Genomic DNA, 21,893 nt, shown 5'->3' with positions numbered 1-21,893 from the left:
TGTGAACTGTAGTCACATCACCGTACATCACATCTCCAGAAGTGACTCGACTGCGTAACTGAAACTTTGTTCCCCGTGACCAGCATCTCCCCACTGACCCCTTTCCCAGCCTCTGGCAACTACCATTCTCCTGTGTATCTATGAGTCTGATTATTCTAGATCCCCCAGGGAAGTGAGCTCGGGCTGTATTTGTCTGTCTGTGTCTGGCTTCTTTTACTTCACATAATGTCCTCCAGTTTCATCTATGTTTCCCAAACGGAAGGATTCCCTTCTTTGTAAAGGCTGAATAATATTCCAGTGTGTGTGTGTGTGTGCGCGCGCGCGTGCGTATCTCACATTTTCTTTATCTCCTCATCTTTCGACAGGCATTGAGGTTGTATCCATATCCTGGCTAATGTGAATAATGCTGCAGTGAACATAGGAGTGCAGATATGTCTCCGAGATCGTGGTTTCATCTGCTTTGGCTATATACCCGGAAGTGGAATTGCTGGATCCTATGGTAGGTAGTTCTAGTTTTAATTGTTTGAGGAAACTCCATACTGTTTTCCACAGTGGCTGCACCGATTTGTGTTCCCAGCAACAATGCATAGGGTTCTCTTTCCTCCACAACTTTGCCAACACTCGTTATCTTTTTTTTAATTAACTTATTTATTTATCTTTGGCTGCGCTGGGTCTTCGTTGCTGTGCGTGGGCTTTCTCTAGTTGCGGTGAGCGGGGGCTACTGTTCCTTGCGGTGCGCGGGCTTCTCATTGCGGTGGCTTCTCTTGTTGTGGAGCAAAGGCTCTAGGCCCGCGGGCTTCAGTAGTTGTGGCTTGTGGGCTCTAGAGCGCAGGCTCAGTAGTTGTGGCACACAGGCTTACTTGCTCCGTGGCACGTGGGATCTTCCCCGACCAGGGCTCGAACCCATGTCCCCTGCGTTGGCAGGTGGATTCTTAACCACTGTGCCACCAGGGAAGCCCAACACTTGTTATCTTTTGTCTGTTTCATAACAGCCATTCTAACAGGTGTGAGGTGATACCTCATTGTGGTTTTGATTTGTATTTCCCTGAGGGTTAGTGATGCTGAGCACCTCTTCATGTACTGTTTGGCCATTGGAATGTCTTCTTTTGAGAAATGCCTATTCAGGTCCTTTACCTGTTTTTTCAATTGGGTTGTTACTACTTTGCATTGAGTTGTGTGAGCTCCTTGTATATTTTGACAAGTAGCTCCTTATCAGATACATGGTTTGCAAATATCTTCTCCCATTCTATATGTTGCCGTTTCACTCTGTTGTCTGTTTCCTTTGCTGTGTAGAAGCTGTTAATATGATGCAATCCCCTTGTCTATTTTTGTCTTTGTTGCCTGTGCTTTTGGTGTCATATCCAAAAAACCATTGTCCAAACTCACGTCAAGAAGCTTTTCCCCTATGCTTTCTTCTTGTAGTTTTATGGTTTCAGTCCTTATGGTTAAGTCTCTGGTCCATTTTGACTTGATTTTATATATGGTGTGAGCTGAGGGTCCAGTTTCATTCTTCTGCATGTGGGTGTCTAGTTTTCCCAGCATCATTTATTGAAAGTACTATCCTTTCCCAATTGTGTGTTCTTGGCACCCTTGTGGAAGATAGCTCACGGAGCTTCTTTAAGACAGTTAGTTTGAACAGTTAGGCATCTGATAGACCTGCATCTGTTACGGTTTATGTCTTGCCTGCGGCAGTGTCACATTCCCTGATTCTTCGTGGGTCTTACAGCTTTGCTTTGGTGTCTGTGTGTTGGAAGAAACAGCCACATCTTCCAGTCTTTATGGTCGGATTTTGCAGAGCAGCCCAGTTAGAGATTCTGGAGCCTCTCAAACGTGTTCTGTGGACGTGCAAGCTCCACGTCCCTCCCTCCTGGGGAAAGGATTCCTAGTTGTGTGCCTTCACCGTGTCCCCGCTTCCCCTGGAGGAGTGCGGGGGATGGCGGGGGCTGGGGGCGGGCTCCATTTTCCTCCTCCTGAGGGAGAAGTCTCAGGATCGGTCCTCCTCTCCATCCTGCCAGGCTCTGCCGGCTACTACAGCGCCTGTCCCTCTCTTCCTCTTTTGCTGCCCCCACATGGGCCTGTGGCCTCGGGCTCTGAGTGAGATGAGAGGCCAGGAGGTCTCTGAGGCAGTGCCCGGAGCCTGGGGATGTGGGTGCAGCTTGACTCCCTCTGGCCTGGGCCAAAACGGAGGAGGCTCTCAGCGCTGAGGGTGCCAGCTTGGGGGAGGGGGGACAGGGGGAGGGAACTGCTCCTTTTATCCTTTCAAAGTGGTTTTTCTTGGTTCTATGCTCATTCGAGGTGTTGCACCTTGCTAACTGGATCCTGCAGTTCGCATAAAATTTATTTTCCCCAAATACCGTACTTTTGTCACTGTTGATGTGCGGGGATGAGAGCTGGGACTTCCTGTTCTGCCATCTTGCCTAAAACGTTGATTAAGTTTTCTAGAATGCATCCTAGTGAGACCAGAAATGGAAAAATAGAAACAATAGCTAATCTACACAGGAAATAAAATGAGAAGACTAAACAGATATCTGTCACAGTCTCTAATGAGAGAAATGAGAATGCCATTAGTCAGCACTTGAAGAGACCACAGACCTAGACACCAGGGCATCCTCCACTTAAGGGGACTAGGGTTCTCCCTCACCCGCAGTGGGGGCAAGATTACTTCTTTTTTTTTTTTTAAATAGAAGTATAGTTAATTTACAATGTTGCGTTAGTTCCAAGTGTATAGCAAAGTCATTCACTTATATATACATATTCTTTTTCAGATTCTTTCCGTTAAAGATTTTTATGAGATACTGAGCATGGTTCCCTGTGCTATACAGTAGGTCCTTGTTGTTTATCTATTTTATGTAAAGTAGTGTGTATCTGCAAATCCCAAATTCCTAATTGATCCCTTCCCCCTTTATCCCCTTTGGTAACGATAAGGTTGTTTTGTCTGTCTGTGAGTGTATTTCTGTTTTATAAATAAGTTTATTTGTACCATGTTTTAAGAGTCCACATATAAGTGAAATCACATGATATGTGTCTTTCTCTTTCTGACATACTTCACTTAATATGATAATCTCTGAGTCCATTCATGGTGCTTCAAATGGCATTATTTCATTCTTTTTTATGGCCGAGTAATATTCTATTATACATATATCACATCTTCTTTATCCATCTGTTCATGGACATTAAGGTTGCTTCCACGTCTTGCCTATTGTAAATAGTGCTGCTAGGTACATTGGGGTGCATGCATGTTTTTGAATGAGAGTTTTTTCCAGATATATGCCCAAGAGTGAGGTTGCAGGATCATAAGGTAACTCTGTTTTTAGATTTTAAGTGACCTTCACACTGTTCTCCATAGTGGCTGCAACAATTTACATTCCCAGCAACAGCATTTATTATTTGTAGATTTTTGATGATGGCCATTCTGACCAGTGTGAGGTGATACCTCACTGTGGTTTTGACTTGTATTTATCTAATAATTGGTGATGTTGAACATCTTTTCACATGCCTCTTGGCTATGTGTATGTCTTCTTTGGAGAAATGTCTATTTGGGTCTTCTGTCCAGTTTTTTTTTTTTTTTTTTTTTTTTTTGTTGTAGGCAGGCCTCTCACTGTTGTGGCCTTTCCCGTTGAGGAGCACAGGCTCCGGACGCGCAGGCTCAGCGACCATGGCTCACGGGCCCAGCCGCTCCGTGGCATGTGGGATCTTCCCGGACCGGGGCATGAACCCGCGTCCCCTGCATCGGCAGGCGGACTCTCAACCGCTGCGCCACCAGGGAAGCCTGGTTGGTTGATTTTTGAATATCAAGCAATGTTGCATTCCTGGGATAAGCCCCACTTGGATGTGGTGTAGTATTTTAAAAGTATGTTGTTAGATTTGATTTGCTAATATTTTGTTGAAGACGTTTATGTTTATGCTCATGAGGGAGACTGGCCTGCAAATTTTTGTTTTATTTTGTTTTCGTTTTCTTTACTTTTACTACGAGAGTTGGTCTGGCCTCATAAATTAATACAACGTTTCCTCCTCATCTAGTTTCTAGAAGAGATTGAGTAGAATTAATATTATTGTTTTTATATGTTTTCTGGAATTTGCAAGTAAAACCATTGAGGCCTGGAGATTTCTTTGGGGAAATTTTAATCTAAGAATTCAATATCTTGAATGTGAGACTAGCAAACTGTTTTTAAAGTCTGACAATAACCCGTGTTAGTGAAGGTCTGGGACAAAAGGAATTACTCCACATTGTTTCTGGTTATACAAAATAAGACAGTCAATTAAATAAGAAATGCATCATTATCCCTTAGATTTTCAAATATGTTTATGCTACCCAGGAGATTTTTGCCATATAAAACCTAGAAGAACTTGCACATATGGACAATAAAATACTACAAGGATGTTTCCAGTATATAATACAGCAGGCAAAATTAACACACTACAGTTCTTCAGGCTTCTAGGTAGAGGATGAATAAGTTCTGGGGATCTAATGCACAGCATTGTGGTTATAATTAACAGTAATGTAGTATATACTTGAAAGTTGTTAAGAGGGTAAATCGTAAATGTTCTAATCCAAAATGTAGTGGTAAGATAAGGAAAGGTCTAATGACGTGCTTTGCACGCAATATACCGTTTTTCCAACACCATTTATTTATTTTTAACATCTTTATTGGAGTGTAATTGCTTTACAGTGGTGTGTTAGTTTCTGCTTTATAACAAAGTGAACCAGCTATACATATACATATGTCCCCATATCTCCTCCCTCTTGCGTCTCCCTCCCACCCTCCCTATCCCACCCCTCTAGGTGGTCACAAAGCACTGAGCTGACCTCCCTGTGCTATGCAGCTGCTTCCCACTAGCTATGTGTTTTACAGTTGGTAGTGTATATATGTCCATGCCACTCTCTCACTTCATCCCAGCTTACCCTTCCCCCTCCCCATGTGCTCAAGTCCATTCTCTACGTCTGCGACCTTAGGTTCTTCAGAACGATTTTATTTTTTTAGATTGCATATATATGTGTTAGCATATGGTATTTGTTTTTCTCTTTCTGACTTACTTCACTTTGTATGACAGACTCTAGGTCCATCCACCTCACTTCAAATAACTCAATTTTGTTTCTTTTTATGGCTGAGTAATATTCCACTGTATATATGACCAACACCATTTATTGAAGAGACTGTCCTTTACCCATTGTGTACTCTTGACTCTCTTGTCAAATATTAGTTGACTACACACGGGTCGGTTTATTTCTAGGATTTTGATTCTGTTCCGTTGGTCTATATATCTGTTTGTTGTTTTCTATTACCATACTGTTGTTGTTTTTTTTTTGTGGTACGCGGGCCTCTCACTGTTGTGGCCTCTCCCGTTGCGGAGCACAGGCTCCGGACGCGCAGGCTCAGTGGCCATGGCTCACGGGCCCAGCCGCTCCACGGCACGTGGGATCTTCCCGGACCGGGGCACGAACCCGTGTCCCCTGCATCGGCAGGCGGACTCCCAACCACTGCGCCACCAGGGAAGCCCAGCATACTGTTTTAATACTATATCTTTGTAGTATATTTTGAAATCCGGCAGTGATTCCTCCAGCTTGTTCTTTTTCAAGATTCTTTGACTATTTGTGGTGCCTGTAGTTCTTTTTTTTCATTTTCTGTCATCTCTTGTCATATCAATTATACTTCTTTTTAAAATTGAAGTATAGTTGATTTACAATATTGTTAGTTTCAGGTGTACAGCATAGTGATTCTTTTGTGTGTGTGTGTATGTGTGTGTGTGATTTGCAGATTATATTCCTTTATAGGTTATTACAAGATATTGGGTATAATTTTCTGTGCTATACAGTAAATCCTTGTTGCTTATCTATTATACATATAGTAGTTTGCATCTGTTAATCCCATACTTTTAATTTATATCTTGCCCCCATCTCTTCCTTTTGGTAACCATAATTTTGTTTGCTATGTCTGTGAGTCTGTTTCTATTTTGTGTACAGATTTCTTTGTATTATTTTTCACATATAAGTGATATCATATGGTATGTGTCTTTCTCTGACTTGTTTAACTACACATACTATTGTCTAGTTCCATCCATGCTGCTGCAAATGGCAATTTTCATATTTTATGGCTGAATAATATTCCATTATGTATATATATGTATGTGTATATATGTACCATATATATACCATATCTTCTTAATCCGTCACCTGTTGATGGGCACTTTGGCCGTTTCCATGTCTTGGCTATGTGGCTTGTCTTGTAAATAGTGCTGCTATGAACACTGAGGTACATGTATCTTTTCAAATTATGGTTTTCTCCAGACATATGCCCAGGGGGCTGGATCATGTGGTAGCTCTACTTTGAGGTTTTTGAGCATCCTCCTTACTGTTTTTCACAGTGGCTGCACCAATGTACATTCCCACCAAGTGTGTAGGAGGGTTCCCTTTTCTCCGTACCCTCTCCAGCATTTATTATTTGCAGTTTTTGACGTTAGCCCTGGTGACTGTACCGTGGTGATACCTCACTGTAGTTTTGCTTTACATTTCTCTAGTAATTAACATTGTTGAGCATCTTTTCATGTGCCTGTTGGCTGTCTGTATGTCTTTGGGAAAATGTCTATTTAGTTCTTCTGCCCGTTTTTTGATTGGGTTGTCTATTTCTTTGAGTTTGAGTCATATGAGCAGTTTGTGTATTTTGGTCGCATTGTTTACAAATATTTTCTCCCAGTGCGTATGTTGTGTGTTCATTTTGTTGATGGTTTCCTTTGCTGGGCAAAAGCTTTTAAGTTTGATTATGCCCCATTTGTTTATTTTTGCTGTTATTTCTTTTGCCTTGGGAGACTGATTTAAGAAAATATTAGTACAGTTGGGAGTTCCCTAGTGGTCCAGTGGTTAGGACTCAGCACTTTCACTGCCATGGCCCAGGTTCAAGCCCTGGTCGGGGAAGTAATATCCTGCAAGAGGCGCGGGACGGCCAAAAAAAAAAATAAGGCTATGAAAATATTGGCACAATTTATACCAAAGAGTGTTTTGCCTATGTTCTCTTCTAGGAGTTTTATAGTGCCATGTCTTTTTTTAACAATTTGTTTATTTAATTTATTTTTGTTTGGCTGTGTTGAGTCTTCGTTGCTGCGCAAGGAATTTCTCTAGCTGCAGCGAGCGGGGGCTGCTCTTCACTGCGGTGCGCGGGCTTCTCATTGCAGTGGCTTCTCTTGTTGCAGAGCACAGGCTTTAGGCGCGTGGGCTTCAGTAGTTGTGGCACGCGGGCTCAGTAGTTGTGGCTCGCGGGCTCTAGAGCACGGGCTCAGTAGTTGTGGTGCACGGGCTCAGTTGCTCCGCGGCATGTGGGATCTTCCCAGACCAGGGCTCGAACCCGTGTCTCCTGCATTGGCAGGCGGGTTCTTAACCACTGCGCCACCAGGGAAGTCCTATAGTGTCATGTCTTATATTTAGGTCTTTAAACCATTTTGAGTTTATTTTTGTATATGGTGTGAGGGAGTGTTCTAATTTGATGACTTACATGTAGCTCTCCAGTGAATCCCACCACCTCCCTGACCCGAAAATGAGAGGCCACCTTCACTCTGCCCTTCATATTGTGGGGCTGATTCCATAGGTGCCGTGATGACTCTAAGTGCTCCTAGGAATCAGCACCCAGACAGAGGCGAGGAGGGCACCTGCTCTTCTCTCCCTCTCTCAGCTGGGCATCTTCCCCTTCATGCATTTCTTCTCACTATGACCACCCAGTAGGCACCAGTGACCTCAGTTATACTTGAGACATGAAGCCCCCTCCTTCCTTCATCTCCACTCCCAGCCCCAGGTCCAGTGGGAAGCGACCCTTCTGTAAAGGTTTAGTGGGGAAGGGTTAACAGAAGTTCAGCCCAGGACTCGGGAGACTGTGTCTCTTCTAGGCTAAGAGGACTCTGTTACTCAGCAGACATGGCGTTCGTGCATGTGGGTGAGAGTCTGCAGGCCCCCAGTGCTGCTTGGAACAAGGACAGAAGGAGGATGTGGCGCGTGTCTGGATCCTCATGTTGTTCTTAGCTCCACGTCTTCCCTCAAAGTTCAGAGCTTCCGCTCTTCTGTCTCCCTTCTGCACACACCTAGCACTGCCTGGACCCTGGGGTGGGGTGAGTGGAGTAGAGGGAGAGGGACTCCCCCTGTATTGTCCCTCCCTCCGTGGGGTGGGGCCACCTGTGGCTGACGTCCCTGTGTCCCCCTTCTTCTCCTCCAGCTCAGAGCTCCCCTGGGACAGGGCTGTGAGCCGAGGGTCTGGCTCCTCGATGGATATGGGGAGAGGGCTCCTCGCCTGAGAGCAGGAGCTCCAGGGGTCGCTGGGCTGTGACCTCAGGGAGTGGGAGGTGCTGAGTGAGCTGTAGCACGTGTAGGTCCCACTGTGGGCTGAGGTCACAGGACTCAAGGTGAAGTTGTTCTGAAAGGGTGGAGCCGTGTCCTGCAGACGAAGGTGCTGGAGAGGAGTGAGTGACCCCTCCTTGGACAGATGGAGGGGATCGGACCAGACCTCAGAGCCACACTGCAGGGTCACGTTCTCTCTGCAGGGTTCTGAGGCCCCCAGCTGGGCTGAGAGGGAGGGTTTCCTGTACATTCCTGGGGCGAGGAAGGTCGTGATGTGTACAGAGCCACCCCCAACACACCGGTGACCCTGAGCTGAGGGACCACCATCCTCTCTCCAGGGACCCTGTCTGTGACCCCCTCTCAGCTGCTCTCAGCCCCTCTGTGTGGGTCTCTCTTATCTCCCGGCACCCGCTCCATTTTTCTCACTCACTCTCCCTGGACCACTGCCCTATCTCAAGACTGCTCTAGGACCCCTCCCAGGACCCCATCACCACCAGGGGTGGCTCTGGGCCCAGCACCCTGACAGCACAGTCAGGACGTGGGGCAGGACAAGGGCTGCTCACCGGCGATCAGGCTGTCTCCACGGAGCACGAGAGAGCCCGGCTACGCTGAGAGGGAGGGCTCCTTGTACACCCCTGCAGAGAAGGGACAGTGGCACCGAGGGGGACGCACAGTGAGAGCTCTCCTGGTCCCTCCCAGGCCTCCCGCCAGTGGTTCTGCCCCGGGAGGCCACTGCCCCTGACCCCCCATCACCCCAGGGCTCACTGGGCACAAGGCTCAGGTCAGGGGTCCAGGAAACGATGGGGCTGGGGGCCCTCACCTGTGACCTGGCGATGCAGAGGGTGACTGGGGTGTGACCACACATGTGCAGGGAGCTGGGAGAATCATAGCATCCGCGGGTTCCCCCACGGGAGGAGTTTAGGGGGCCCACAGGGCACACGGCCTGTCCCCTCCCATGGGTCTTCGATGTCCGGCGTCGGGCGGGTCAGCGCCTCCCTCCTTCAGCAGGTGCAGAGTGCCCGCTGCAAACTGTGAGCTGCCAGGGACACGCCCCCTCCTGAGGCCGCCACAGGGCGCGGCTGCTGAGAGGGAGGGGAAGGGGCTGGGTTAAAGGGGACCTTCACCCCGCTCACCGCAGGTGTGGGCTGTGAGGGGAGACGTCCGTCCCCTTGAGCCCACACTCTGCTCCCTCTGCCTGTAAGGACGCTGCCGCAGTGGGAGGGGACCCGGGTCCTCCCTCCTACCTGTCCCCACCAGGGGCAGGGGGTCACTCCACTCTGACCTGTCTTTCCTGCAGTGATAGACACACTGGTACTGCCCTGCAGTGCTTGAGCTCGAGGATTCAAAGGGGAAACTGGCCTTGTTACTGGAGTCCTGGGGGCCTTAGCCTCCCAGAGTCCAGAGGGCCTCTCTCTATACAGACGGTAGACATCAGCCCTCAGAGATCCCGGAGACAAGATGGTCACAGGGCTTCCCTTGGTGACCATGACACCTGGGTCAGCCCAGATGGAGGGTTTGGGGAGGACCCCTGGAAAGGGATCAGACCTGAAGAGTTAGGGGTGCCCTTCTCCCGTCAGTTTCCCCAGCTGTCATTCCCCAGGCCCCTCCCAGACAGGTCAGCATCATTTTAGACCTGCTGTGTTCCCCCCAGATGACCAGGGGGTTGTTGGGTTGAAGCAGGAGGTCTGGGGGGCCTCACTTACCTGGACCTGGTTCCACGGGCCCTGACTCAGCCCTGGGAGAGAGTTCCCTGTGAGCGCCCATCCCCCAGCACACATCATAGATGCTCCAGGCCTGGTCTGTGCCCTGAGTTCTGGGGTCAGATCTGGGGCTGAGCACATCCTTCCTCCCCCACAATTTCTGCCCCCAGGAGCTAAGCTCAGAAAATGGTGTTGGCTGGTCCCGGAGGGCGAGGAGAGCTGAGTGGGTGATTCCAAGGTTGTGACTGGAAAAAAGGTTGGAGGGTGGTCCGAGTCTGGAGGAAGGGGCGCCCTTGGGTCTGTTCAGTCCAAACACTGTGGAAGCAAGAGAGACATGCGTGGCACCGCCCAGCGCACTGCTTGGTTCCAGTTCTGATTTTGGTTTTCATAGAACCTGTGTGACCTTGGAGAAGCCCCTTCCCTTTCCCGAGATGCTGAAAATGCAAAATTTGTTCCTTCCTTCCAACGTTTATTGAGCAGTTACTATATCCAGACATGAGATTCATTGGTGACGGTGACCGATTCTTTCCCTGGACTCAGGGAGCTCTGACGATGACACCAGACAATACCTATTTAGACAATAAATAATTTGGGTCTAGTTTTGTTCAGTTGTACAGAAGGAGAAAAACAGTGAGGCACAGTGACAGGTGGAAGCCCAGCAACCTTGTGATGGAAGTGCGGGGACTTTCTGGAGAAGGAGAGACCCAAGCTGATAGAGGTTAGCACAGGAGTGGTGAGGGGCCGGCACCCTGGGCTGGGAAGAGGGGGAGCTGTTCTGAGCACTGGAGTTCAGGGGATGCTGGGCCCTGGTCCTACAGCGTCTAGTGCACCCTGCAAGTGTGCCTGGATTTTATCCTTGAGACAAGAGGGTAATTTTCCGGAAAGGAAGGTATGAACACACAGCTGTGCTGAGATGGTCGCCGCTCCGCAGGGATTGGACTGTGGGAGGACTGTGGTGGTAATAAACAGTGATAGAGCTCCAGCACCATCTGACCACTAGGTGATGAGTGGGTCAGTATCTGAGTGGTCGATGAGGTTTTCTTCTGTAACCCTTCCACAAATCCTACAACAAAATACATTCGCAGTTGAGTGGGATGAATCAGGAAGACTTCTAGGTGGTTTGGAAAGGGGTCTGTGGTTTTCATAATCGGCTCAACGATGACCCCTTGAGAAGACACAAGTGTGGTGAGAACTCAGGTGTGCGTCTGGGAGGGGAGGTGGTTAACTGGGAGGAGCTTGCTTTGAGGTAGGAGTTAGCTTCGCTGGTCCTGAGAGGTCAGCCCCTTCTGATCGTCAGCCTCAGGGAATGTCATGTGGAGATACTTGGAATTTACTTGAAGGCAGGTGGAGACCCTGGAAGAATTATTTTTAGGGGAGGGTCCTGCAGTAGATCAGGTTGGGGCCATGAGAATCAAATTCCTCAGCTGGGAGTGAGGCCCTGGGGTGGAAGAGCCAGGAAGGAGGTGCTGGGTTGCAGCGACCAGTCCTGAGTCTGCCGCCGAGCTTGACTGTGGTGCTGGACCAGGGTCATGGATTCGCGGGGCTTCGGGCCAGGGCTGTTGGATGGGTTCATTGTATGTGAGGTGGAAGCGGGTGAAGCACTGAGGGCTCCTCCGCTGTCTGCCTGGCTTGTCTAGCGGAGCCGGTGGGGCTGTCACAGAACGGATGACCCCAGGGCAGAAGGAGGCTGGGGGGGTGGGATATTTGTAATCCTGTCAACTGACACACAGAGGAACCACCACCTGCCTCCTGCACTGGGAACGCGGTTTTGTTTCTCACAGACCCTTCCTCTCTGACTTCCTTGTTTCTATCCACAGCAGCACCTTCTGGTCATTCCTCTCCATCCAGACCTCTGAGTCGTTTCTGCTCCTCCCCACCTCTTGTCCCCCAGACAGTAACTCTTTTTTTTTTTTTTAAATAATAAATTTATTTATTTATTTATGGCTGCGTTGGGTCTTCGTTGCTTCCTGCGGACTTTCTCTAGTTGAGGCGAGCGGGGCTACTCTTCATTGCGGTGCGCGGGCTTCTCAATGCGGTGGCTTCTCTTGTTGCGCAGCTCGGGCTCTAGGCGCGCGGGCTTCAGTAGTTGTGGCTCGCGGGCTCTAGAGCGCAGGCTCAGTAGTTGTGGCTCATAGGCTTAGTTGCTTCGCGGCCTGTGGGATCTTCCCGGACCAGGGCTCAAACCCGTGTCCCCTGCATTGGCAGGCAGATTCTTAACCACTGCACCACCAGGGAAGCCCTATTTTTAGTTTTTTAAAAGACCTCCATACTGTTCTCCATAGTGGCTGCACCAATTTATATTCCCACCAACAGTGTAGGAGGGTTCCCTTTTCGCCACCCATTCTCCAGCATTTATTATTGGTAGACTTTGATGATGGCCGTTCTGACCGGTGGAGGTGATAACCTCACTGTGGTTTTGGTTTGCATTTCTCTAATAATTAGTGATGTAGACCGTCTTTTCATGTACCTGTTGGCCATCTGTATGTCTTCTGGAGAAATGTCTGTTTAGGTCTTCTGTCCATTTTTAAGTTGGTAGTTTGTTTTTTGATATTCAGCTCCATGAGCTGTTTGTATATTTTGGAAATTAATCCCTTGTTGGTCCCATCGTTTGCAGATACTTCTCTCAGTGAGTAGGCCGTCTTTTCATTTCGTTTACAGTCTCCTTTGCTGGGCAAAAGCTTTTAAGTTTAATTAGACCCCATTTGTTTATATATATTTTTTATTTCCATTACTCTAAAGAGACGGATCCAAAAAAAATATTGCTGTGATTTATGTCAAAGAGTGTTGTGCCTATGTTTTTCCCTAGGAGTTTTATAGTATCTGGTCTTACATTTAGGTCTTTAATTGATTTTGAATTTTTTTTTGTATATGGTGTTAGAGAATGTTCTAATTTCATTCTTTTACACGCAGCTGTCTGGTTTGCGTAGCACCACTTGTTGAAGAGACTGTCTTTTCTCCATTGTATATTCTTGCCTCCTTTGTCGAGTACTAAAATTGACCATAGGTGTATGGGTTTATTTCTGGGCTCTCACATCTGTTCCATTGATCCTTGGGTCTGTTTTTGTGCCAGTATCATTCTCTTTTGATTACTGTAGCTTTGTAGTATTGTCTGAAGTCTGGGAGGGTTATGCCCCCAGGTTTGTTCTTTTTCCTCAGGATTGTTTTTGCAATTCTGGGTCTTCTGTGGTTCCATATAAATTTTAGGATTATTTGTTCTAGTTCTGTGAAAAATGTCATGGGTAATTTGATAGGTCTTGTGTTAAATCTGTAGATTGCTTTGGGTAGTATGGCCATTTTACCTGTATCAATTATTGCAATCTGAGAGCGTGGGATATGTTTCCATTTCTTTGAATTATCTTCAGTTTCCTTTATCAATGTTTTATAGTTCTCAAAGTATATGTCTTTCATCTCCTTCATCAGGTTTACTCCTAGGTATTTTATTTTTGATGCAATTTTAAGAGATTGAGTTTTTACATTTTTTCTGATATTTCACTGTTAGAGGAATGAAAAGCGACAGATGTCTCTGTGTTAATCTTGTATCCTGCTACCTTGCTGAATTAACTTATCAGTTCTAATAGTTGTTGTGTGGAGTCTTTAGGGTTTTCTATATGGAGTATCATGCCATCTGCATGCAATGACAGTTTTACCTCTTTGCTTCCAATTTGAATACCTTTTTCTTTTTCCTTGTCTGATTGCTGTGGCTAGGACTTGCAAAACTATGTTGGACAGAAGTGGTGAGAGTGGGCATCCTTGTCTTGTTCCACAATTCAGCTGGAAGGCTTTCAGCTTTTCACCATTGAGTATTATGTTGGCTGTGGGTTTATCCAAAATAGCTTTTATTATGTTGAGATATGTCCCCTTTGTACTCACTTTGGTGAGTGTTTATCATGAATGGATGTTGAATTTTATGAAATGCTTTTTCTGCATCTATTGAGATGATCATGTGGTTTTGTGTTTTTTTTTTTTAAACATCTTTACTGGAGTATAATTGCTTTACATTGTTGTGTTAGTTGCTGCTGTATAACAAAGTGAATCAGCTATGTGTATACGTATATCCCCATATCCCCTCCCTCTTGCGACTCCCTCCCACCTTCCCTATCTCAGCCCTCTATGTGGTCACAAAGCATGAACTGATCTCCCTGTGCTATGAGGCTGCTTCCCACTAGCCATCTATTTAACATTTGGTAGTGAATATATGTCAATGCCACCCTCTCGCTTAGTCTCAGCTTACCCTACCCCCTCCCCGTGTCCTCAAGTCCATTCTCTGCATCTGCGTCTTTATTCCTGTCCTGCCCCTAGGTTCTTCAGAACCTTTTCTTTTTTAGATTCCATATATATGTGTTAGCATATGGTATTTGTTTTTGTCTTTCTGACTTACTTCACTCTGTATGACAGACTCTAGGTCCATCTACCTCACTACAAATAACTCAATTTCGTTTCTTTTTATAGCTGAGTAATATTCCATTGTATATATGTGCCACATCTTCTTTATCCACTCATTTGTCGATGGACACTTAGGTTGCTTCCATGTCCTGGCTCTTGTAAGTAGTGCTGCAGTGAACATTGTGGTACATGACTCTTTTTGAATTATGGTTTTCTCAGGGTATATGCCCAGTAGTGGGATAGCTGGGACATATGGTAGTTCTACTTTTAGTTTTTTAAGGAACCTCCATACTGTTCTCCATAGTGGCTGTATCAATTTACATTCGCACCAACAGTGCGAGAGGGTTCCCTTGTCTCCACACCCTCTCCAGCATTTATTGTTTGTAGATTTTTTGATGATGGCCATTGTGACTGGTGTGAGGTGATACCTCATTGTAGTTTTGATTTACATTTCTCTGATGATTAGTGATGTTGAGCATCCTTTCCTGTGTTTGTTGGCAACCTGTATGTCTTCTTTGGAGAAATGTCTATTTAGGTCTTCTGCCCTTTTTTGGATTGGATTGTTTGTTTTTTTGATATTGAGCTGCATGAGCTGCTTATATATTTTGGAGATTAATCCTTTGTCAGTTGCTTCATTTGCAAATATTTTCTCCCATTCTGAGGGTTGTCTTTTTGTCTTGTTTATGGTTTCCTTTGCTGTGCAAAAGCTTTTAAGTTTCACTAGGTCCCATTTGTTAATTTTTGTTTTTATTTCCATTTCTCTAGGAGGTGGGTCAAAAAGGATCTTGCTGTGATTTATGTCATAGAGTGTTCTGCCTGTGTTTTCCTCTAAGAGTTTTATAGTGTCTGGCCTTACATTTAGGACTTTAATCCATCCTGAGTTTATTTTTGTGTATGGTGTTAGGAAGTGTTCTAATTTCATTCTTTTACATGTAGCTGTCCAGTTTTCCCAGCACCACTTATTGAAGAGGCTGTCTTTTCTCCATTGTATATTCTTGCCTCCTTTATCAAAGGTAAGGTGACCATATGTGTGTGGGTTTATCTCTGGGCTTTCTATCCTGTTCCATTGATCTATATTTCTGTTTTTGTGCCAATACCATACTGTCTTGATTACTGTAGCTTTGTAGTATAGTCTGAAGTCAAGGAGTCTGATTCCTCCAGCTCCGTTTTTCTTTCTCAAGACTGCTTTGGCTATTCCGTGTCTTTTGTTTTTCATACAAACTGTGAACTTTTTTGTTCTAGTTCTGTGGAAAATGCCATTGGTAGTTTGATAGGGATTGCATTGAATCTGTCGATTGCTTTGGGTGGTATAGTCATTATCAATGTTGATTCTTCCAATCCAAGAATATGGTATGTCTCTCCATGTGTTTGTATCATCTTTAATCTATTTCATCAGTGTCTTATAGTTGTCTGCATACAGGTCTTTTGTCTCCTTAGGTAGGTTCACTCTCAGGTATTTTATTCTTTTTGTTGTAATGGTAAATGGGAATGTTTCCTTAATTTCTCTTTCAGATGTTTCATCATTAGTGTATAGGAATGCAAGAGATTTCTGTGCATTAATTTTTGTCTCCTGCTACTTTACCAAATTCACTGATTAGCTCTAGTAGTTTTCTGGTAGCATCTTTAGGATTCTCTATGTATAGTATCATGTCATCTGCAAACAGTGACAGCTTTACTTCTTTTCCGATTTGGATTTGTTTTATTTATTTCTCTTCTCTGATTGCTGTGGCTAAACCTTGCAAAACTATGTTGAATAAGAGTGGTGAGAGTGGGCAGCCTTGTCTCGTTCCTGATCTTAGTGGAAATGATTTCAGTTTTTCATCATTGAGAATGATGTTGGCTGTGGGTTTGTCATATATGGCCTTTCTTATGTTGAGGTAAGTTCCCTCTATGGCTACTTTCTGGAGAGTTTTTATCATAAATGGGTGTTGAACTTTGTCAAAAGCTCTTTCTGAATTTATTGAGATGATCATATGGTTTTTATCCCTCAATTTGTTAATATCGTATATCACATTGATTGATTTGCGTATATTGAAGAATCCTTGCATTCCTGGGATAAACCCCACTTGATCATGGTGAATGATCCTTTAACTGTGCTGTTGGATTCTGTTTGCTAGTACTTTGTTGAGGATTTTTGCATCTATGTTCATCAATGATATTGGTCTGTAGTTTGCTTTTTTTATAACATCAAGGTGATGGTGGCCTCATAGAATGAGTTTGGGATTGTTCCTCCCTCTGCTATATTTTGGAAGAGTTTGAGAAGGATAGGTGTTGAGTCTTCTCTAAATGTTTGATAGAATTTGCCTGTGAAGCCATCTGGTCCTGGGCTTTTGTTTATTGGAAGATTTTAAATCACAGTTTCAATTTCAGTGCCTGTGATTGATCTGTTTATATTTTCTGTCTCTTCCTGGTTCAGTCTCGGAAGGTTGTGCTTTTATAAGAAATTGTCCATTTCTTCCAGGTTGTCCATTTTATTGGCATAGAGTTGCTTGTAGTAATCTCTCATGATCCTTTGTATTTCTGTGGTGTCAGTTGTTACTTCTCCTTTTCATTTCTACTTCTATTGATTTGAGTCTTCTCCCTTTGTTTCTTGATGAGTCTGGCTAATGGTTTATCAATTTTGTTTATCTTCTCAAAGAACTAGCTTTTAGTTTTATTGATCTTTGCTATTATTTCCTTCATTCCTTTTTCATTTATTTCTGATCTGATCTTTATGATTTTTTTCCTTCTGCTAACTTTGGGTTGTTTTTGTTCTTCATTCTCTAATTGCTTTAGGTGTAAGGTTAGGTTGTTTATTTGAGATTTTTCTTGTTTCTTGAGGTAGGATTTTACTGCTATAAACTTCCCTCTTAGAACTGCTTTTGCCGCATCCCATAGGTTTTGGGCCATCGTGTTTTCATTGTCATTTGTTTCTAGGTGTTTTTTGATTTCCTCAGTGATCTCTTGGTTATTTAGTAGCATATTGTTTAGCCTCCATGTGTTTGTATTTTTTTACAGTTTTTTTCCTGTAATTGATATCTAGTCTCATAGTGTTGTGGTCGGAAAAGATACCTGATACAATTTCAATTTTCTTAAATTTTCCAAGGCTTGATTTGTGACCCAAGATATGACCTATCCTGGATAATGTTCCATGAGCACTTGAGAAGAAAGTGTATTCTGTTGTTTTTGGATGGAATGTCCTATAAATATCAATTAAGTCCATCTTGTTTAATGTATCATTTAAAGCTTGTGTTTCCTTATTTATTTTCATTTTGGTTGATCTGTCCGTTGGCGAAAGTGGGGTGTTAAAGTCCCCTGCTATTATTGTGTTATTGTCGCTTTCCCCTTTTGTGGCTGTTAATATTTGCCTTATGTATTGAGGTGCTCCTGTGTTGGGTGCATAAGTCTTTATAATTGTTATATCTTCTTCTTGGATTGATCCGTTGATCATTATGTAGTGTCCTTCTTTGTCTCTTGTAATAGTCTTTGTTTTAGAGTCTGTTTTGTCTGATATGAGAATTGCTACTCCAGCTTTCTTTTGATTTCCATTTGCATGGAATATCTTTTTCCATCCCCTCACTTTCATCTGTATGTGTCCCTAGGTCTGAAGTGGGTCTCTTGTAGATAGCATATATGGGTCTTGTTTTTGTATCCATTCAGCCAGTCTGTGTCTTTTGTTTGGAGCATTCAGTCCATTTACATTTAAGGTAATTTTCGATATGTATGTTCCTATTACCATTTTCTTAATTGTTTTGGGTTTGTTATTGTAGGTCTTTTCCTTCTCTTGTGTTTCCTGCCTAGAGACATTCCTTTAGCATCTGTTGTTAAGCTGGTTTGGTGGTGCTGAATTCTCTTAGCTTTTGCTTGTCTGTAAAGGTTTTAATTTCTCTGTGGAATCTGAATGAGATCCTTGCTGGGTAGAGTAATCTTGGTTGTAAGTTTTTCCCTTTCATCACTTTAAATATGTCCTGCCACCCTTCTGGCCTGCAGCGTTTCTGCTGAAACTGTTAAGCTGTTAACCTTATGGGGATTCCCTTGTATGTTATTTGTTGCTTTTCCATTGCTGCTTTTAGTATTTTTCTTTGTATTTAATTTTTGATAGTTTGAATAATACGTGTCTTGGCATGATTCTCCTTGGATTTATCCTGTATGGGACTCTCTGTGCTTCGTGGACTTGATTGACTATTTCCTTTCCCATATTAGGGAAGTTTTCAACTATAATCTCTTCACCTATTTTCTCAGTCCCTTTCTTTTTCGCTTCTTCTTCTGGGATTCCTATAATTTGAATGTTGGTACGTTTAATGTTGTCCCAGAGGTCTCTGAGACTGTCCTCAATTCTTTTCATTCTTTTTTCTTTATTCTGCTCTGCAGTAGTTATTTCCACTATTTTATTTTCCAGATCAGTTATCCATTCTTCTGCCTCAGTTATTCTGCTATTGATTCCTTCTAGAGAATTTTAAATTTCATTTATTGTGTTGTTTATCATTGTTTGTTTGCTTTTTAGTTCTTCTGGATCCTTGTTAAACGTTTCTTGTATTTTCTCCATTCTATTTCCAAGATTTGGGATCATCTCTCCTATCATTACTCTGAATTATTTTTCAGGTAGACTGCCTATTTCCTCTTCATTTGTTTGCTCTGGTGGGTTTTTACCTTGCTCTTTCATCTGCTGTGTATTTCTCTGTGTTCTCATTTTGCTTAACTTAGTGTGTTGGGGGTCTCCTTTTTGCAGGCTGAAGGTTCATAGTTCCCATTGTTTTTGGTGTCTGCCCCCAGTGGGTAAGGTTGGTAAGTGGGTTGTGTAGGCTTCCTGGTAGAGGGGACTGGTGCCTGTGTTCTGGTGGATGGGGCTGGATCTTGTCTTCCTGGTGGGCAGGACCATGTCTGGTGGTGTGTTTTGGGGTGTCTGTGAGCTTAGTATGATGTTAGGCAGCCTCTCTGCTAATGGGTGAGGTTGTGTTCCTGTCTTGCTAGTTGTTTGGCATGGGGTGTCCAGCACTGTAGTTTGCTGGTCGTTGAGTGGAGCTGTGTCTTAGCGTTGAGACGGAGATCTCTTGGAGAGCTCTCACCGATCGATATTTCATGGGGCCAGGAGGTCTCTGGTGGTCTCTGAACTCAGCTCTCCCACCTCAGAGGCTCAGGCCTGACACCCGGCTGGAGCACCAAGACCCTGTCAGCCACACGGCTGGAGTGCCTTCAGAGTTGGGGAGGCTGGCCTGCAGTGGCTGTCCTTCTGTGCTGCACATGAGAATCACCAGCTTCTTCCTTGTTTTGCCCCAAAGGCAGTGTGTTTCACAGAGAAAAACAGTAGCCTTGAAAATAGTCACAGCTCTGCGATGGCTTTTTGTTTTTTCCTTTGTGTTTAGTCTGGTTTCACTTGCTCCCAGGGGGCCACGTGCAGAGGCCTCGCACCTGGCTCTTCCAACTGGAGTTCCTAGTGCGGAATCGGTTTTGTCTTTTCTTTTGTTGATCTGTTGTATCACACTGATTGATCTGTGTATGTTGAACCATCCTTGTGACCCTGGCATGAATCCAACTTGATCATGGTGTGTGATTCGTTTTATGTGTTGTTGGATTCGGTTTGCTAATATTTTGTTAAGCATTTTTGCATCTATATTCATCAGAAATATTGGTCTGTAATTTTCCTTTTTGGCAGTGTCTTTGTCTGGTTTTGGCTATCAGGGTGATTGTGGCCTCAGACAATGCCTTTGGGACTGTTTCCTCCTCTTAGTATTTTGGAAGTGTTTGAGAAGGCTCAGCGTAAGATCTTCTTTTTATGTTTGGCAGAATTCTCTCATGAGGTCATCCAGTCCTGGATGTTTGTTTGCAGGGAGGTTTTTTTTTTTTGTTTTAACATCTTTATTGGAGTATAATTGCTTTACAGTGGTGTGTTAGTTTCTGCTGTATAACAAAGTGAATCAGCTATGCATATACATATATCCCCGTATCTCCTCCCTCTTGCGTCTCCCTCCCACCCTCCCTATCCCACCCCTCTAGGTGGTCACAGAGCACCGAGCTGATCTCCCTGTGCTATGCGGCTGCTTCCCACTAGCTATCTGTTTTACATTTGGTAGTGTATATATGTCAATGCCAGATTCTATTTCAGTCGTAGTGATCAGTCTATTCAAAGAACTATTTCTTCTCGATTCAGTTTTGGTGGGCTGTATGTTCCTAAAACGTGTCCATTTCTTCTAGGTTGTCCAGTTTGTTAGCAAAGAATTGTTTATAGTATTCTCATGACTTTTTGTATTTCTCTGGTATCAATTGTTATTTTTCCTCTTTAAATTTTTATTTTGTTTAGTTGGGTCCCACATAGTCTGCTTTTGAATTTGATATAATGAAGTACACTCTTATAGTTTTTCTTTACTTACTGACCATCAGGCTTGAAAATTGATCTGTATTATTGTAGCCGTTTACCTTTGTGTATTTTTCTGTCATATAAAATTCAGTTGCATATGTATAACAGTCCATTCATTTTTGGTGAGATTTGTTTCTATGATTTTGTGTAATATGAACGACCCCTCTGTCACAGTTCTCCTGAATGTATACTCATGGTTATGTCCACCTTTTCCCTAAGTTATGTAACTGTGGGTCAGAGCTGTGTGTCTCTCCTTTTAACCGATAATTGTTATTTACTCCCCAAATTGACTGAGGCAGTTAGTACACCTGCCAGTAATGTACTGGGACTTAAAGTGCTCAGTGTTTTCTCCCACAACTGATATTTCCATTGTTTTCTCTTTTGCCTCTCATGGGGACGGACTAGGATGCCAAGGCCTAGGACTAGGATAATTTCATGGAAACCAAGGCATAAGGCAGAAGTGGAAACGATCTACTCGCGATGCTTTATATGAAGGACACATCTGTGTGTATCGGGGTCATCACTGAGCTGCGCCCCAGCTGGGTCAGGCTCAGTTCCTTGGGAAGGACAATTCTACGCATTACTTCCCCCTCTGCTTCAGCGCATTCATACACGTACCATGAGGTTGGCCACGAAGACAGCTTTTTTTTTTTGTTTTTTGTTTTTTTTGCGGTATGCGGGCCTCTCACTGTTGTGGCCTCTCCCGGTGCGGAGCACAGGCTCCGGACGCGCAGGCTCAGCGGCCACGGCTCATGGGCCCAGCCGCTCCGTGGCATGTGGGATCTTCCCGGACCGGGGCACGAACCCGTGTCCCCTGCATCGGCAGGCGGACTCTCAACCGCTGAGCCACCAGGGAAGCCCGAAGAGAGGATTTACACTGAAGAAAGAGACAGATGCCACACATCTTGGCTTTTTACAAAATGATAAATTCCTAAGCCCGTTTACCAGCACAGCAGCTGGCTGTCACTTCAAACGCCACGGTGTTCCTTCACACTAATGGTTTTTCTGGAGAAACGATACCAGGTGTCATCTGACAAGGAGAGAAGGGCTTGAGGGGTCCAGAGAGAGTTTTAGGGAAGAGTTTTGGATTTATCTGTTCGAAACAGGACCACAAGTTCACCCATTTATTCAGTTACTTAAACGACATTCTGTTTCTGAC

The 21,893-nt window shown here is 44.5% G+C and overlaps 1 pseudogene across 1 annotated transcript; it reads right to left on the bottom strand.

Annotated features, from left to right (window-relative positions):
• Nucleotides 1-8,026: 8,026 nt before the first annotated feature.
• On the bottom strand, nucleotides 8,027-10,095 carry LOC309976374 (leukocyte immunoglobulin-like receptor subfamily A member 2; annotated as a pseudogene). Its single transcript has 5 exons — nucleotides 10,021-10,095; nucleotides 9,249-9,396; nucleotides 9,083-9,144; nucleotides 8,167-8,569; nucleotides 8,027-8,081 (listed from the first exon to the last, which is right to left on the bottom strand). The product of its transcript is annotated as a leukocyte immunoglobulin-like receptor subfamily A member 2 (transcript).
• Between the last annotated feature and the right edge of the window lie 11,798 nt (nucleotides 10,096-21,893).

This window comes from Leucopleurus acutus (assembly GCF_964270905.1).
Source record: "Leucopleurus acutus genome assembly, chromosome: 20".
Taxonomy (NCBI): domain Eukaryota; kingdom Metazoa; phylum Chordata; class Mammalia; order Artiodactyla; family Delphinidae; genus Leucopleurus; species Leucopleurus acutus.
The sequence above is the reverse complement of the archived record's forward strand: the minus strand, read 5'-3'. Positions and strand labels throughout refer to the sequence as shown.